General features: G+C 42.8%; 1 non-coding gene across 1 annotated transcript; it reads left to right on the top strand.

Annotated features, from left to right (window-relative positions):
• Window positions 1-2,145: 2,145 nt before the first annotated feature.
• LOC131276961 (U7 small nuclear RNA) lies at window positions 2,146-2,207 on the top strand. The gene has a single exon (XR_009184176.1). It is a non-coding gene; the product is annotated as a U7 small nuclear RNA (small nuclear RNA).
• Window positions 2,208-18,237: the final 16,030 nt, after the last annotated feature.

The following is an 18,237-nucleotide window of genomic DNA, read 5'->3' as shown; positions in this document are numbered from 1 at the left end:
GGGACTGGCTTCTTGTACCGAGATCAGCCTGCACCCCTAGCCTAGGCATCAGCCCCACCTCTACCAGGGAGGAAGCTGGTGGGCCCTGCACCAGCCTATCTCTGGATAACTGCAGGAACATTCGGCTGGCAGACTGAATAATGGGAAGGCTACCAGGGCAACTAAGGTCATTTTGCACATGTACAGCATAGCATGTTGCCCACACCTGCAGCTCTATCCCTGCCAATGCAGGGGAAGGGACTTTAAGCTTCCTCAGTCTCTCTAGGTGACTACAGTCTAGGTCTGCGCACCCTGGATCATTCCACACAGCTGTGGCACTATCCATATCCTGCAAAGGAGAAAGAAGGGAGGAGATTCATCAGTCCTTGGGAAACAAGGGCAGCTTGAGTCTCCACTGCGTTCAACACCAATTATATCCTTGGCTCCCACCACACAACTGGCAAAGGAGAAAGGGCAAAAAAACCCTAAACTAAAGAGAGAAACTGCCACCCAGAATAAATACATCTAGTAAGCCAGGTGGCAAGATACCAACAAAAACTGCAATCCATACAAAGAAACAGGAAGATATCACCCAGGTAAAGGAACAAGGTAAGCCTCCTGATGACATAAAGGAGTTGAGACAACTAATCATAGATGTTCAAACAAATCACCTTAACAAATTCAACGAGATGACTAAAGAGATTAGGTATATTAAGACAACACTGATGCTCCTCGCCTGCGATACTTGAACCCCCCTATGGTACAAAACTACTTCAAAAATGAAGCCTAATATATCCATTGCCTTGCCAATGGGCCTTACTTTAGAATTTGTGTTCCTGAGTCTAATGGATTGGGACTCAGATGTGACCTTTCTACACATGCCTCTTATGTCACTTTTACTGAACCTGTGGTTGGTTGGGGTTGGTATATATCAAGGAACTTAAATCTCTGGACTGGGCATGTGCCAGCCTAGCTCTGAGCCTCAGCAGAGCTGCAAATCCTACTCTCCGATTTGTTGAACTTACTACACAGGTCAGCTAGGAGGTAAAGATGGTCAACCACCATGTCAGGGAGCTGAGAGTGCCTATAACTCCAAGCAGGAGAATCGCATCCATCAACCATGCGGGCTCTAAGCTCCTTCTCGATATAGAGGTGGAGTGGACATCACCAAACCAGGGTCCACAGCATGGAGGAATAAAATACAGATTACAGTGAATTTACAGGTATTCTACTATAGAACTACTGTGACTACTAATGGTCGAAACTGGAGCATTGATCTGGAGAAAGTGGCCAAGGTAGTTGCTGAGGGTATGAAAAGGGAAGAGGAGATGAGATGTGGGGACATTTTCGGGACTTGGAATTATCCTAAATGATATTGCAGGGACAGATGCTGGACATTATATATCTTACCATAACCCACTGAATGGCCTGGGGAGAGTGTTAACTACAATGTAAACTATTATCTATGTGGTGCAGCAGTGCTCCAAAATGTATTCACCAAAAGCAATGAATGTGCGACAGTCAATATATGTGGGAACCTCTTACATTTTTTAATGTAACATTTTTTGTGATCCATGTATCTTTTAAAAAGAGAAGACAACTTAATAAAAAAATAAAAAGATGGCACTGGAAAAGCACAAATTTCAAAGTACATACAGAAAAACTGGAGATCTTATGGGAATTAAAGGTGCAATAAATGAAATTTTAAAAATACTGGACTCATATAACAGATTTGAGGAGGCAGAAAAAAGGACTGGTGAGCTGGAAGAAATAGCTTCTGAAAGCAAAAGTAAAAAAGAACAGTGGAAGAAAAGAATGGAAAAAATTGAACAAGGTTTCAGGGAACTAAATGACAACAAAAGATGTGCAAACATATGTGTAAAAGGTGTCCAAGAAGGAGAAAAGGGGAAAAGGGTAATAGGAATGTTTTAAGAAATAACGGTAGAAAATTTCACAAGCCTATTAAAGGACATGGATATCCATATCCAAGAAGCACAACGCACTCCCTTATGTATAATTTCAAAGAGTACAACCCCAAGACATATTAATTATAATGTCAAATACCAAAGACAGAGAATTCTGAGCAAGAGAGAACCAATGCATAACATAAAAGGGACACCCAATAAGATTAAGTACAGAGTTCCCATGGAGGCAAGAGAGAGTGGTGAGTGTTACAGGTCTTTTAGAATTTGTTCAGTAGGTCTTCTGGCTCTTGCTGGAAGACCCTTACTTTCCCCATATTTTTTTTTTCTTTCCATCCCCTGCCCTGCTGTTATTGCTGTCTGTGTCCATTTGCTGTGTGATCTTCTTTATCAATTTCTCTTTTTTGTATTCTCTTCTCATTTTTCTCCTTTAGGATTCACCGGGATTCCATCCTGGGGAACTCTACTGTGGAGAGAGGTTCCCTGTCAATTCTACTACCTCAGTTCCTGGCCTCTTGCTGCGCTTCACCTTGACTCTTCCCTTGTCTGTTTTTTAATTGCGGCATCTTCTTGCTGCATGATTCACACAGGTGCTGACTCACTGTGTGGGCATTCAGCTCAACATGCAGGCACTGGCTCGCCATACGGGCACTCGTGTGGGCATTCAGTATGCCACTCAGGCACTCACATTTGTGCATTTGGCTCACCAAGTGGGGACTCAGTTTGCCATGTGGACACTCAGCTCACCATGAGGGCACTCGGCTCACCATTCGGGCACTTGACTTAGTGCAAACATTTGGCTCATCATGCAGAAAATGGCTTGCCATATAGGCACACTTTCTCTTCTTTTTCACCAGGAGACACTAGGGACCAAACCTGGGACTTCCCCTATGGTAGGCAGAGACCCTATCACATGAGTGCCATGTGCTTCCCACATTCCCCATATTTAACAATAAAGTTAAGTTCACCTTAGTAAACTGGGTATTCTTAAAAAACATAAAAAGAAGACAACATTGGTATGATATAGTTAAGATACTGTGAAGGAAAAATTTCCAGTTAAGAATCTTATACCTGGTAATATTGTCTTTCAAAATTGAGGGTGAGTTTAGAATATTCACAGATAAACAGAAATTGAGAGAGTTTATAACCAAGACACCAGCTTTGCAGGAAATATTAAAGGGTATGTTACAGCCTGAAAAGAAAAATCAGGACAGAGAGTCTAGAAATATATAGTATGTAAGAAAAAGTAACCGAAAATGTCAAAAGAGTAGTAAAATAAAATGACAGATAAAACACCAATATTTAAGAATCAACCTAACATTGAAAATCACTTGTATTCAGAAAACTACAACTCATTGTTAAAAGAAATTTAAAAAGATGTAAATAATTGGAAGAACATGCCATGCTCACATATTAGAAGACTAAATATCATTAAGATGTAAATTCTACTCAAATTGATAAACAGATTCTATGCAATTCTGATAGAACGTCCAATAGCATTTTAAAAATAATTGGAAAGCATGATTATTAAATTTATTTGGAAGGTTAAGGGGTCCTAAATACCAGGAACACCTTAAAGAAGAAAACTGAAGTTGGAGGACTCTCACTTCTGGACTTTAAATCGTATTACCAAGGTATACTGGTGAAAACACCATGGTACTGAAATAAAGACAGATACATAGACCAATGGAAATGAAGTGATGGTTTCACAAACCATCGGTGTTTGTTTTATTAACACATTTCTTTCTATTAAAGTTAATAGATGACACAGAATGTTACATTAAAAAAACATAAGAGGTGCCCATATAACCTAGTCCCCAACTCCCACCTCCATCATTTTTGTAATCAGTATTTTTCTGAATATAAATACATCACAAAAAAGGTTATATTTTTTAAAAAAAAGGTTCCCATATACCCCCCATCCCCCCACCCCACTCCTCCCACACAAACAACCTCCCCCATCATTGTGGCACACTCACTGCACTTGGCGAACACATTTTGGAGCACTGCTGCACCACGTGGATAATAGTTTACCCTGTAGTTCACACTCTCCCCCAGTATATTCAGTGGGTTATGGCAGGATATATAATGTCCAGCATCTGACACTGCAATATCACTTAAGAAAATCCCAAGTCCCCAAAATGCCCACTCATCACATCTCTCTTCCCTCTCCCTGCCCGCAGCATCTACTGTGGCCACACTCTTCACGTCAATGATACAATTTCTTCTATTACTAGTCACAATAGTTTCATAGTACAATATCAGTAAGTCCACTCTAATCCATGTTTTATTCCTCCATTCTGTGGACCCTGGGGATGGTGATGTCCACTCTACCTCTATATAAAGAAGAGGCATAGATTCCTCATGACTGATGGATGCAATTCTCCTGCTTGCAGTTGTAGGCACTCTTCGTTCCCTGGTGTGGTGGTTGACCATCTTCACCTCCCTGTTAGCTGACCTGGGTAAGTCCAATGAAACAGAGAGTAGGGATTGCAACTCTGCTGAGGCTCAGGGCCCAGCTGGTACATGGGTGGTTCAGAGAGTCAAGTCCCCTGAGTACACACCACACATAATATGAACCACAGGCTCAGTAAAAGTGACACAAGAGGCATGTGTAGACAGGTCATATCTGAGTCCAGCTCCATCACTCTCAGGAGCACAAATTCCAAAGTAGGGCCTATTGACATGGCAAAGAACTCAAAATCCATCTGCCATGACCATATACTCTGTGGGTCTCCATAGCCTTCAGGAGAACCAGTACCTACGGTTGTATCTCTTTAAGCTGTTTCTGGGGTCCTGCTGAGGTGTGCATAAGCACGGCCACTCTGATGACCCCCCAACTCTTCTTTGAAGACTCTCATCTATATATACTCATTTCTCTTTGCCATTTCCCCCTTTTATACAAGGTAAAACAGCAGTTTTTAACACATCCTATATGTAGGCTGAGATACTCTGTTGGTCTGAGTTGACCTTTTATTCAAGGTCTCTTTCTAGTTGCATTACCAGTTGGTGACTGGTAATAATCCATCGGTGCCCGGGAGGCTCATCCCTAGGAGTCATGTCTCATGCTTGGGGAAGGTATTGCATTTATGTGCTGAGTTTAGTTTAGATATTGGCCACATTTGAGCAATATGGAGGCTCTCAAGAGGTAACTCTTAGGCACCCTGCAGCTCTAGGCCTAGTTCACATTTCAGGCACACAGCCTCATAAGCACAGTTGTCATTATCAAGGGCTCATCGTTGGACCATCCTTCCTTGTTGGTCTTTGCTGTTGCACTTGGGGGATTACTGCTGTTCCATCGGGGAATGTTACAGAGCTCTCCTGAGTAGGAACTCTGTACTCCCTCAGTTGTCGTCTGTAACTGTAACTACTATAAAAATACCCAACATATAGCAGAACATTTTTATGGCCCCTATATACATGCCCTGGAAAACACCCTCCCAATCATGGGACCCGCATCGATAACAACCCACAACAGTGCTCTTCCCCTCCCCATAGGTGAAACTCTCTGTGGTCCAAAATGTCTTGAACAATGAAGTCTAATATATTGCCAAATACACTTAATAGGAAAATGAAATAAAGTGATGGATTTAAAGATTAGAAATACACATACTAATTTAGAAATATGAAGATAAAGAAAAAATAAACTGGTGTATTAATAAAAATAAAAAATATCATAAAGCTTTGTTTTTAACTTTTTGCCTTTCATCACTGTAATAGGTGTTGCCCTGTATGTACAGTGGCAAGGCACTTTCTTTCATTTCTTCTCCTCAGTGTCTACATTCATTCCTCTTTTTTAAATTTTTTTTTCTAATTTTTAACCTTGTCTTCAAAAAAGTTTTAGATCACAGTAATTCACATTACACAATAGAGGGGACTCCCATATATTCAATATCAAACCCTTTCCCCCTTCCCCAGCAACGATCTTTTTACATGTTCATGTTACATTTGCTGCAGCTGATGTATAGAGTTTGAAACATAGCTTCCAAACCTGGTTCCATTTTGGTTTACATTACGGTTTATATTTCAGACTGTAAAATTTCTAAATTTTTAGTTTCCCTGTGTTTACATTATGGTTTACACTTTAGTTTATAGACTTGTATACATTTTTGGTGTACATTAACATGTCCTAATATCCATTGTTACATGATCTTGTGGAGCAGTTTCATTGCTCCCTAGTTACCCTGCTTCCATCTATTCTATACCTCTCCCGTCCTCCCCTCAGGGCCCATAGTGACAATCAATCTTCACTACTTCAGGGACCAGATTTACAGATACTTGCAACAATGTTGAGGGCTTGAATACTAGGCTTCCCAAACTATTGAGATCGACTGATTCTCTCAAGGAATACAAACAGTTCTTCACATCAAGGGTCAAGAGATTTTTGACAAGCCTGTCAGATGCACCCAGTTCAGGGAGAACAGTCCATTCAACAAACGGTGCTGGGAGAACTGGATATCCATAGCCAGAAGAAAGAAAAAGGACCCCTACCTCACATCTCATACAAAAATTAATTCAAACTAGAACCAAATCGTAAATACAAAAGCAAAAACCATAAAGCTTCTGGAAAAAATGTAGTAAAGTATCTTGAAGACTCAGTAGTAGGTAGTGGATGCTTCAAGGAGATAAGAGCAGGACTGACATGGACTACTGATATTTAATTTATGTAGACATTTTAATTAACAGTACTGTAAAAGGGTGAAAACATATTCAGCTGATGGTAATATATTACAGTGATTAACATCGTTATATAAATGGGAATGTGACTGAAAAGTGTAGTCTAGGGATATAAAGGCAAATTGACAGACAGCTAGGGAATAATCTAGGGGCTAACACAGTAAACACAGAGGTGGATAAGAATTTTGGTTGATGGTACAGAGGACAGAGTGTCCTTTGTGATCTAGAGGAGATATACATCACTGTGGCGGGGGGGGGAGGTGAGAATATGGAGAAGCATGAGAAAAATACAACAGAAATGACCTACAGACTGTGGTTAACAATAATAGCGTAATATTCATGCTTATATACCAAAGATGTACTGTGCTGATAATGTGCGAGTATGGAAAAAATGTGCCAAATATAAGCTATGAACCTGATAATAACCCAATATTATTTCATAATCTAACAAATGTGCCATCACACAGTGGTATGTTGATAGAGGGGTGTTGTATGGGAATTCTACACATGTGCATGATTGTTTCCTAAGTTTACAACTTCTGTCAAAAAAAATATTTTAAAAATAATAATAGGGTAGGTTGGAGGAAAAATACACCAAATGTAAGATAAGGACTATAGTTAGTAGTAAGATTTTGATTACAATCTTTCATATTTTGTTACAAATGTCATGTAACAATGAACACTGTTGGCGGTGGGCTGATGTATGGGACTACCCCTTTATGATGTTATGCATGTTTGCTTTGTTAAGTTCACAACTTCCACTACACACTATTGTTTATGCATATTCACATATAAATCATATAAAAATAATGATAATAGAGTGGGTTTGGGGAAAAATACACCATCATAAGGTATTTTGATTACTAGTAATATTTTGAGGATGCTCTTTAATGATTAAAAATGTTTGACATTGTAAGGCATTGGTGGTAGGGTGAGGTTGAGAGCCCTGTATGATGCTATGTATGTTCGTTTTCTAAGTTCACAACAACCCACAATTGAGAAGTTCCCTGAGTGGGATAAATAAGAGAATGGAGGTAACAGAGGAAAGAATCAGTGACATGGAACTTAGAGCAGTAACGTGATATAATGAAGAACACAGAGCGAGCAAAAAGGTTAAGCTAAAGTTAACAGAACCTCAGAAACCTGTAGGACAGTAAATATTCATGCTAAATGCTGAAGGGAGAAGACACAGAATTGTTCAGAATAAATATGGGCTAAAACAGCCTGAACACTACCCAATCTTGTGATACACAGATCTGAGAAGCTCAGAAAATCACACCCTGACACATCATTTAAAATATCGGCTGACAATCAGAGATGAAAAATTCTGAAAGGACCCTAAGAAAAACGACACATTATAGGAGAAAAACAATTTGAAGGCCTGTCATTTCTCCTCAGACCCAATAGAGGCCAGAAGAGAGTAAAACAGGATCTTTGAAGTGCTGAAATAAAATAATATCAACCCAGAATACTACATACACCAAAAACTGTCCAAGGATTCAAGGCAAAAAAGAAAACGGAGAGGACAGAGAAATCTAAATTCATCACTAGACAACTTGCTCTATAAAGATGCGAAAGAAACATCTTCAGGAAGAATAAAAATAATTATAAGAGGAAAATTTTGAGCTTCAGGAACAGATACCATTAAATTAATATATGAATGAATATTTGGCAGAAATTACACCCTTTTGGGAGTAGATGGCCATACCACATGCAGAGAATGCATATGACAAGTATAACCAAGAGTAGGGGTTTAAATACTCTATATGACTGTGAGGGATCTACGTTTTATTTGAATTGTTAAAAATTAACTGATTAGTATGTGAGAAGTTATCCCCAGAGCAAACACTAAAAACAATTCCAAACAAAGTCAAAACCAGGAGAACCATAATGGCCTTTATCTAGGACATACAATTAAGCAGCTAAAAGAGTGGCACACAGGGATTTTAGGTGAACAAAAATATTCATTTCTCTTGGCTAGAGCATGACATTGGTTTTGTTTTTTCTTTTTGTACTTTCAGTCACAGAACATATTTTGAAATCACACACTAAGTATTCGGAGGTTAAAGTATATCAAAAAGAAAAAGAACATAAATAGCTATGGTTGAATATGTGTTGCTAATTCTAGTGGCCTAGAGAGGAATTCTAACCAATGACAAACAAATGATGTCCCTGAACTAGACACAACTTACAGCGTTTTTGGTTGTGGTCGTCACTGGGTTCTGGGTTTCTTGGAGGAACCTACGTATGACTTTCCATTTCATGGCCCCCTAGTTTGAATTCTCAGGCATTCCTAATCCTAGGGGTGCAGTTCCCTGGGCAAGCTGTTCTCCTAACAAGGCCAAAGACCTATCAGGACAATGAAAGAAGGGTTCCGATGGCTCCAGGACTGCAGAGTCTGCATTAGGCCTTTGAGGGTCAGGGGAGGCCTGGCCTCCCTCCTGCCCAGACCTGGGCCTTAGGAGAAAACTCCCAGCCAAAGCACAGAAAGCAGCTCCACCCAGAACTCCTGGATCTCTCTGAACCATGCACATAGGAAATGCAGTCAGGAACTCAGAGAGATCCATTCCAGGTTTGCTGCCCCTGAGAAGAGGAGAGATCCAGCCCTGTCTGTCTCCCAGCTGCTCTACAGATACACAAAGAATGTGAGCAAGGATGGGCATCTTCCTATCTCCTTGGCCTCCATGAAAACCCCGAGAAAGATCCAGATCAATCAGGCTTTGGTCACCTCAGAGCAGAAAAAAGTTAGGGGATGGCTCACCCATATTCGACAGTCCAGGCACCATTAACGTAAAATTCCTCTGCTGTCACACAGGTGACGGGCCCACCTGAGGCTGCCATCACACTCACACACACACACACACACACACACACACACCAGCTAGGGTACTGAGTCACTGCTGAGAATCTAGACCCAGGAAAAGGAAGCAGTGCGCTGGACGAATCAACAGTTCCCCGGGTGGTAAGACTGAAGCACCCCAGAATGCAGCACCTCAGAGCCTTCTAGTACATTCCCTGGCCTGCTCCTGGACTGCTCCTCCACCAGCTGCCTCTGCATCCCCCACAGTAATTCACAGGTGAGGAGGTGTGGGCAGGACTCCCCAGGCCCAGGGCTCATCCTGGGATCCACTGCAGTGGCCACATCGGTGGGTCCTTTGCCTCGGAAGAAATGCTGCTCAGCAGACCCGTCCTCTCCTCACTGTCCCAGCCCCACCTGACGTACTGGCACACCCTCTCCCCTCAGTATCTTTCACCTAGCTGAGCCCTGCTGCCACCCCATCATCACAGACTGGGCTGTGTGCTAGGCCCTCTTCTGCCCTGGATCCCGGCACCACAGAAGGTGGGAATTGTGAAAGAAGCCCAGAGCCTGCTCCTGCAGCTGCTGCATGGTCAAGCCAATTTCGGCGAGACCCCTGAGAAGAGTCCCTGTGCATCCCAGAGTCTGTGACAGCTGCAACTGATGCCAGTTCTGAGTTCCACACAGCTCCCAGCACCTCCTCCCTCCGCAGGTATCCCATCATATTTAGAATGAGCTCAGCGATTCCGGTGTGTGTGGACTCTCCTCACTCCTTCTCATGGACACCCCTCCCACCACTAGGCCTGGGGACCCTCACGCCACGGGCCTTCCAGAGGCTGCTTCTGCAGCCACGTCCAGCCCCTCAACCAGCACACCTGCAACCTTGACTTCCCACCTTCCTCTGACTGTCGGGTCACCCCGATGAATACCACATCCCTCCCCCCTCCACTGCTCTGTGGGCCTCCTGCTGGCTCCAGTGCCAGCTTCTTCCCATCTGACCAGGCCCTTCAGGCACATCCAGCGGCAGCGCTGCCTCCACCACAGACACCCTCAGCCTGCACACACTTGGGTTCGCAGCCCGACCCCAAAGTGTAAACTCCCCTTTAACCCTGTAGCAGCGCCCCAGCTCCTATTTGGAGTCCCTGGTGGGCAGCTTCCTGGAAACTTCGGCTTTGAACATTCTTTCCAATTTGAAAACCTGGCAACTCCCACCTCAACCTCTGCTGAAGGCCAGGCACCCCTGCGCATCACCACTGCTAGCTTTGGTGCGTTGATACCTAGAGGTTTCACCTTGGGCAGCCACGCCAGGCTCCAGCTGGCCTTTGGGTCCACCCCACCGTGTTCTCCTCCAGCACAGGCAATGCCTCTGGCTTTGCAGCCACCACCAACACGCCGTGTGCTGTGACCAATTTCAACCCCAGCGAGAGGCAGCGATGCTCAACATTCGGCAGCAGCACCCCAGTCGTCTCCAGGTCGGGTTTCAGCAGCACATAAGAGCTTTGGGAGCCAAGTGGAGGTCACAGATCTGAGCTCCAACATTGATGCCCTCAGTATAAGAGGAAAAAGGAGTAGGGCCCCCACACCACATATCACTTTGGGGTAAACTTAGGCCTAAAGACCTGGGGCCCTGGAGCCAAAGCACCCTATGGCCAACATAGGGGCCACCACCCCTAAGAGTAACCCTGTGGATGAAGGCACTAATGCCCAACACCCAGGGGTGTGCCCCGGCAGGGCCCCCTTATTTCCTGTGGAGGACCTGGAACCTCTCAGAGACATACTGGATTTACATTCACGTCCATCCCAGCCTTTAATTTCATGAACCCACAAGGAGGAGCCTTGCCTTCAGGGTTCTGTCACCACGAGTCAGGGCTTTGCAGGAGACAGAACTGTTTGGGCCCTCAGCCCGTTCACTTCTCTCCAGGTGCGGCTCTACCATGACAAGTTTTAAGAGACAAATGCTGGCCTGAGGCAGCAGAACCTCAAGAAGCAGCCTTGTCCACTTTCCTGCAGGCTGGACCAGGGGTTGTCAACTTTAAAAGTGTTATACAAATCAGCACCTGTTCTCTGCACTCCTAGAGCCAAATGGAGCCCCAAAGACAAAGGTTTCCATTTCCTCTGTGTTTCCTGCAGTTTTGTTACAGAAGTTGGGGGTTGGGGCTGTCATCTGGTAGCATCCCAGCAGTCAGATTACTCAGACAGGAGAGGAAGCCTCCGCCTGTCCCCTCCAGACGTGGAGCCAGTAGAACCCACTGCTGCCCACAGGTGCCTCCTGTCCTTCCCATTTTTCTTGTCAGTCTTCCAGACGTTTTAGAAATAAAATCTGGTTCTGGGAAGTGAACTTGGCCTAATGGATAGAGCATCCGCCTACTACATGGGAGGTCCACAGTTCAAACCCCAGGTCTCCCTGACCCGTGTGGAGCTGGCCCACACGCAGTGCTAATGCGCACAAGGAATGCCCTGCCACGCAGGGGTGTCCCTGGCGTAGGGGAGCCCCACGCGCAAGGAGTGTGCCCCATTAAGGAGAGCCATCCAGCGCATAAGAAAGTGGAGCCTGCCCAAGAATGGCGCCGCACACATGGAGAGCTGACACAGCAAGATGACTCAACAAAAAGAAACAGATTCCCGGTGCCGCTGATAAGGATATAAGTGGTCACAGAAGCACACACAGTGAATGGAAACAGAGCAGATTACAGGGTGGGGGGGGGAGGGGAGAGAAATAAATTTTAAAAACCTGGTTCTTTTTCTTTTATATAATTTATCTATTCTCTGTAAATCAAGTATAGAGAAGCCACTGATGTGTAGAATTGGAGACAGATGAAGCCAGACTTAACTCTTTAAAGTTTTGATGTCCCAGTTAATATGGTGGGGAAAGCAGCACGAAAGATGAAACCTGAGTAAAAACCTGACCCAGAAATATTAAAAACGTGTTTTGACTTTAAGGGATGGGAATTCAAGATTGGGAAGGGATTTAGCTCAACTGACAGAGCGCCCGCCTACCACACGGGAGGTCCAGGGTTCAAACCCAGGGCCTCCTGACCCGTGTGGAGGTGGCCCACACGCAGTGCTGATGCATGCGAGGAGTGCCCTGCCACACAGGTTGCCCCCGTGTAGGGAAGCCCCATGAACAAGGAGTGCGACCCTGCAAGGAGAGCTGCCCCACATGAAAAAAGTGCAGCCTGCCCAGGAGCGGCACACACACAGAGAGCTGACACAGCAAGATGATTCAACACAGAGACACAGATTCCTGGCGCTGCTGACAAGAATGCAAGCGGACACAGAAGAACACACAGTAAATGGACACAGAGAGCAGACAACAAGGGTGGGAGGGGAGGGGAGAGAAATAAAATGTGAATCTTAAAAAAAAGAAAAAAGATATAGTGGATCCAGGGAAAGGACAGATGGGGTGCCCAGGGTAAAAGTGGCCTGGGGGAAGGTATTGGTAGATGGGGAGCCTGGGGTGAAAAGGGTGGGCCCAGGGAAGGGGAGTCTGACAGTGGAACAGGCAGAGTCATCACTAGTACACACAATAAAACACATCTGATATATCTAGTGTTTTGAAGCTGGTGATTATTTTTGCTTTTAATTAAGGTTTAGACAAATCACAGCTCACCTAGAGAGTGTGGGACTGACATCAAGGCCCTAGGACCAGAGTGAACAAAGGATGAAAAGTCACCTCTGCTCTGTAAATAGTAAAATGCATGTATCTAAGATATGACATATTTCTGGACAATTTATCTTAAAATACGCATAGGACCCACTGAGTCCATGACTCTCCTTTCGGAGGAATAAAGGATGGAAGGAGACTGCTTGAGGAGGCAGGCAAGCTAACATTAGATTTTAATTATAAAACAAAGTCTAAAACTTATGTATGTTTATTAATCACCGTTTACAGATGAGCGACAGGCACAAAGATCTCAAGTACTCTCCCTGAAGTGACCCAGCAAGTACATGTCAGGATCTAGGTACAGGGAAGTCTAACGTTAGGCTACACCCTGTGAACATGACTTCACAGGAGTCACAATTCCACCCTAGCTGGGCTGACCTCACAGTCCACGGCGAGTCTCAACTACATCCAAGTACTGCAGATGTGACGGTCTGAAAGCACCTCCCCTGCCAGGAGAGGCATCGTACAGATGGTGGAAAGAGCCAGGCACCAGGCACTGTCCTCTACTCTTTTCACTCTACGAAATGGAGAGTGAGTGAGGACTGTATATGTGACCCTGTGCTAGGCCCAGGGCAGGGAGAGAGGAATGTAAACCTTATAGGAGTCATTTACAATCCAGGGAGCAAAAGCTAAAGAATCAGCAAATACAACGTGAGGGGTCAGTGGTAGGATAACATAGCAGGTAAGAAAGGTGTTGGCAGTGGATGTGGTTCAAGCAGTTGAACACCTGCTTCCCATACGGGATGGCCCAAGTTTCGTTCCTGGTGCCTCCTAAAAACAAACAAGCAAATGAATAAACCAACTGACTCAGTGGTTCAGTGCCAGCTTCCCACAAACAAGGTCCCAGATTCAATGTCCAGCCCTGGAATCCCCAAAAAAATTATTTTACCTAAGTCAGAGGAGATGAGATTGGAGCTGGAGATCAAAGGAAGAAGAAGCAGCCAAGTGGTGAGGAGGTATTTCCACATCAAAGAATTAGCCAGTGACAAGTGGACAAGGAAGACAGTCACAGGCTAACCTCCAAGGCCAATAAGCATATGAAAAGATGCTCAAATTCATCAGCCATTAGGGAAAGGCACATTAAAAGTATGATGAGTTATCACATCACACCCATTAAAATGGCTATTATTTTAAAAACTGGAAAATACCAAGTGCTAGTGAGGATGTATATAAATAGCAAACCTTATACACTGGTGGCAGGAATATAAATAATGGAGCCAAGTATGGAAAACAGCTGGGCAGTAACTCAAAAAGTTAAATTAGAATTAACATATGACCTGGCAATCCCACTTCTAGATATACATCCAAAACAAAAGAAAGCAGGATTTAAGACAAGTATTTGTGCACCAATGTTAACGCACAAAATACAAAAGGTAACAACAAATACCCACCAAGAGAGGAATGGATAAACAAAATGTGGTAAATACATACAACACAATATTATCCAGCTTTATGAAAGAATGAAGTCCAGATGCGTGTGACAACATGGATGAACACTGAGGATATTATATTCATTGAAATAAGCCAGACACTAAAGGACAAATAATGTATGATCTCACTGATATTAACTAATTATAATAAGCAAACTCAAGAGATTTAGAATCTAGAATATAACTTACCAAGGGACAGAAAGGGTGTAGCAAATGTAGAGTTGATGCTTGAATTGTGCACAATTTCTATTTAGGATAGTGATGATGGTAGCACATTATTGGGAATGTAGTTAACTGTGCAGAATTATGTTTATGAATAAGATTGAAAGGAGTTTAAGGTCATGTACTTTACTAGAAGGGAAAGTTAGAAGCCAAAACATGGGATTGTTTAAGTGAACACTGTTGTGGATGATGGACTGGGGCTAATAGTACAAATACAAGGCTATTTTTTCATGAATTATAACAAATGTATGAAACTATTATATGTTGCTAATAATAGGATGGTATATGGAAAAAAACACCTAATGAAAACTATGGACTATAGGTATCAGTAATATCTTATTTTCCTTCATCAATCCTAAAAAAGGTACCACACTAATGCGAAGTGTCAATAGAGAGATACATGGGAACACTGTATTTTTTACATGAATTTTCTATAAACATACAACTTCACTATTAAAAATTTTCAACAATTTAAGAAAGCAATAGGCTAACTGAAAGAAACCAGACATAAAGTACTAACATATTCTACTATTTCATTAATATAAAATGTCAGGATAAATAAATTTATAGAGATGGAGTAAGATTAGTTGTTAGCTAAGGCTGGGGTTGAGGGATGACAGGGATTGAGAGGTGACTGCTAAGGGGTATGGGGCTTTTCTTCTTGGAGTGAGAAAATGTTCTAAACCTGACTGTGGTAATGAGTGCACAGCTCTTTGATTATACTAAAAGTAACTGTGGACACTTTCCATAGATTGTATGGTATGTGAATCTATCTCAATAAAACTGCTTTTAAAACTTGGTGCACACATTGTAGTCCAGTATAAGAACTTCATATTTTACTGTAGCTGGGAATATATGGGGGGTTCAGTAAAGAATAACAAGGGACAGGACCTGACTCAGGCTTTAACAGGATCATTCTGGCCACAAGATAAGAACGGAGCACAGTGGCAAGCAGATCAAACTGCAGACCAGGTAGGCAGCTCTCACAGTAGTCCAGGCAAGATACATGGTGGATTAGACAAAGCAGTAGCTGCGTAACAAATGGACCACACTAATGAAAGATGTTGTTCATGGGGGAAAGTGTGGTAGGGGGAAGGAGTAGAGTATATGGGAATCCCCTATATTTCTGATGGAACATTTATGTCATTTAAAGCTACTTTAAAAACAAAAAAGTTTTTTTTTTTTTAATTTTTACATAGAAGCAGAAGAATCAGTGGAGTGGTCAGAATAGGCAATAGAAATACTGGGGCATCATCAAAACTATTTGATATTTGAAAACATGGAGACAGAATCCTAAGGAAGAGTGCACTGAATGAGAGATCCATAAAAAAACAAAAATGACACATCGGTCTTCAACAAACTTTAAAATACTGATCTGCAAATGATAAATTATAAAGGCAAACTACTGACGGGCAAAAATATTTGCAAACTTACGACAAAGAAAGAACACATATCTAGGAAATCTAGAGCTGATATCTGGAACAGATATCTAGAAAATTGGGAGTGGATATGGCTCAAGCGAGAGTGCTTGTTTCCCGTATGGGAGGTTCCAGCTTCAGTTCCAATACCTCTTTAAAAAAAAACAACAACAGAGACCCAGCAAGCAAACAAAAAAAACAACTTGATCGAGCCAATTTGGCTCAGTGGTTGAATGTTGGCTTCCCACTTTTGAGATCCCAGGTTCAAACTCCAGACATGGTTCTAGGAAAAAAAAAAACACTCCTATCTAGAATATAATAAAAGAATTTCCAAAATTCAATCATAAAAACATTACTATTAGAAAGTGGGCAAAACACATCAACAAACATTTCACCACAGTAGATACACAGATAGGAAATAAGTACATAAAGAGATGCAATGATATAATTAACAATCAGGGAAATGCAAATTACACCATTATTAAGACAATGTAAAGTGACAATACCAAATGCTGTTGCGAATGCACAGAAGTTGGATCTCTCTTTAGTGCTCAAAAATGATAGTCACTCTGAAAATTAACCGTTTCTTTAAAACTAAATATACACTTATCATACAGTCCAGCAAGTGCACTCCTGCACATTACTCACAAAAAATGAAAACTAAGCCCAGATTAAGCATTAGTTTGTTCTTTGAAAAGATCAAACTGATAAACCTCTATGCTAACCAAACATAAAACAGAGAAGATACAAATTACCAATACCAGGAATGGAAGAGGGGTCATCACTACTAGTTCCCGACACATTGAAAGGATAAACAAGACTATGAACAACCCTATGTCCAAGAGTTTGATAACTTACATGTAACGACCCAAAACTCCTTGAAAGATACAAATTAACAAAACTCATACAGGAACAAAAGTATCATTAGAATAACCCTATGGTCATTAATTTTTTGAATCAATAATTAATGACATTTCAAAACACAAAGGACAGGAACATAAAACCAAAATTTTGTCCTATTGTCTAGGAATGTTCAGCTGACTAGGGGCCTCCTGGAAGGAAAATGCACATAACAGGACATACTTCAAATGCCTGGAGTGACCCCTCCCCATAATCTGTATTTATTATTTTGTATTTTGTGGAAAAGAAACACATGCTCATATTAATAAAAAACAAATCAAATGTTGAAACAGGTACACAATTAAAGGTAAGCCTCCCTCTCTCCAGTCCATTCCCTCAGTTCTACCCTCTCCTAGACACCCACTTACAATTTCTCTCACCTCCTTGAATGAATAGGTCAGCCAGGTACAAGCATATATATCTGTGGTTGATCATACATCCCATTTTTAAACTTTTACCTAAATTATTAAGTTATTCAGTCATTAAGTCAAACTTTCTTAAGTAAATTTCATTATACACCCAATAACATGACCATATAACATAAAGTCACATCAGGATATTCTTAGTGAGAGGGAGTGACATGAAAAGGTAGGACAACAGACATAAACCAGGACTGCCCTGGACAAGCAGGAACACACCACGTTAATTTAGAAATCGGTGCTCTGAAGTCCCCTCAGGTCCACGGCAGACAAATGCACCACCTCCCACTCCAGCCGCGGCACGTTCAGTGCAATAAAGGACATGAAACTCAGCAGAAGGGTCAGCTCCCTCCTCACCGCACAGGACTAACACCTCCCACAAACATCCCCAGGCTGCAGAGCTCAAGGTGGCCTGGCACCTGGGGAGCCACAGCCATCACCCAAGGCCTGGCTGCTGAAGCCTGGACACCAACTGCCAAGGCCTGCAGCCTGCAGCTGAGCATCATGGGAGGGGGGGCAGCTTCCAGGACCACCCACCAACTGCCAAGGCCTGCAGCCTGCAGCTGAGCATCATGGGAGAGGGGGAAGGGGGCAGCTTCCAGGCCCACCCACATGCAGGCCCACCCAGACCACAGGGCCCAGCCAGGGCCTAGGGACTGGGATGGCCCCACCCACCTCCTGGTCCAGGCACGCCAGGGTGCAGACACTGGACCATCTGTACCATTCCTCATCTTTTCAGAAAGGTTTTTTTTACGAATTTTAACATTCTCCATTTAATTTCTTTTTAGCCCTTTCTACTCTTTTAACCT

This window comes from Dasypus novemcinctus, chromosome 30 (genome assembly GCF_030445035.2).
Source record: "Dasypus novemcinctus isolate mDasNov1 chromosome 30, mDasNov1.1.hap2, whole genome shotgun sequence".
NCBI classification, from domain to species: Eukaryota; Metazoa; Chordata; class Mammalia; order Cingulata; family Dasypodidae; genus Dasypus; species Dasypus novemcinctus.
The sequence above is the reverse complement of the archived record's forward strand: the minus strand, read 5'-3'. Positions and strand labels throughout refer to the sequence as shown.